Source organism: Sinocyclocheilus anshuiensis, unplaced genomic scaffold, assembly GCF_001515605.1.
Source record: "Sinocyclocheilus anshuiensis isolate Anshui unplaced genomic scaffold, SAMN03320099.WGS_v1.1 scaffold1162, whole genome shotgun sequence".
In the NCBI taxonomy this organism is placed as follows: Eukaryota; Metazoa; Chordata; class Actinopteri; order Cypriniformes; family Cyprinidae; genus Sinocyclocheilus; species Sinocyclocheilus anshuiensis.
In genome coordinates, this window is record NW_015540875.1 from 495249 (window position 1) to 496727 (window position 1479).

The following is a 1479-nucleotide window of genomic DNA, read 5'->3' on the forward strand; positions in this document are numbered from 1 at the left end:
GGGATCTATTGCAACTTAAGCAACGTCTGCTGCTGCCTTACCTTTGAGAGACAACTGATGCGTGATCACTGAAGCAGTGTTGCCAACTAATTTTCAGGGGAAGTTGCTAAAGGAAGGTTTATTTGTTGCTAAAAGTTGCTAAATGACGCGATGTCATTGCGTAATCACGATGCAAAATTGTCACTGCATCAAATCTCAGCAAAAAATATAAACAAATTTATATATGTTAATTTAGATGTGTTTATAAAATAATATAAATGCATAATATAATATTAAAATATAAATAAGAAATTTTAAATACAACATTGAATTCTTAAACACTCACATTTTTTAACACATTTTAAGTTTATTTTTATTAGCTAGTAAACTAGTAAAACTGCTCATTCTGGACAATTATACTTTTAAGCAGTGTATTAGTAGTTAGTATGCTACACTAAGAAAAGTCTGTAAAAATAAGGCACAATCTACTATGTTAATATGAAAGAATTTTCCGTAATGTTTTTTTTACCTGTATTTTAAATTACGCATTGTGTTTTCGGGTTACAGGGTTACAGAGGACGATGGATAATGGATAATGTCCTGAAAGATTTTCCATTTTCCTTACAGTGTACTAACTGATCAACAATCGCAGGTACAAGCTACTAACAAAGTGTATCATAAATGAACAATTATTCAATTATCAAATTATTCAATTATTATTATTATTAAATTGAACAATTGCAAATAGCCGCTAACTCAATTCTCGTGATGTGTTTTTCTTTTATTTTTTTATTGCAGTAAACAACAAGGATTACAGTACGTACAAAACAAACAGTAAAAAACAGTACGTACAAAACATACAAAATACCAATCAATAATAAACTGCGAGATGAACATCAAGGAGCACTAAACACTCATGCAGCCTGTGTTTCATTCATACTCGGAGCCGGAGGCGCTCTCGCGCAGGAAGTCATACCAGGAAATAACTAATATGGACAAAAGCGTTCCGCTATCACTGTATGAAAACAGTTGTTTTCACAGAAAAACAGAAACGTTTGGAAACATGAAGACATTAAACAAACGATTGCGACAATATATGGTTTATTTGTGTTTGTCAAGTCATCTCCAGGTAATACATAAAGTATAAGAATAATGCAGTGCTAACTGACATAGCATTTATTACAATATAGAAACTATTCTGCCTTGTTATGTGATAAAAAAAGTGTTCGTAGTATATAAACAAATTATTATTATTGGTCACTGGTCAAGCCAATTAAAGCTAGAAATGAGAGAAAAATTAAAGTTGCCTGTACACTACCAGTCAAAACTTTTTGAACAGTAAGATTTTTAATGTCTTCTGTTCACCAAGCCTGCATTTATTTGATCCAAAGTTCAGCAAAACAGTAAAAATTGGAAATATTTTTACTAGGCTATTTAAAATAACTATTTTCTATTTGAATATATTTTAAAATGTAATTTATTGTGATTTCAAAGCGAAAT

General features: G+C 30.6%; 1 protein-coding gene and 1 pseudogene across 1 annotated transcript in view; one reads left to right on the forward strand and one right to left on the reverse strand.

Annotated features, from left to right (window-relative positions):
* LOC107688192 (testis development-related protein-like) overlaps positions 1-1479 on the reverse strand; it is a 38325-nt gene that overhangs the window by 24630 nt on the left and 12216 nt on the right. The gene's annotated exons all lie outside the window — the stretch shown is intronic.
* Positions 1-1479, forward strand: part of LOC107688190 (serpin B6-like) — a 19277-nt pseudogene that overhangs the window by 13163 nt on the left and 4635 nt on the right.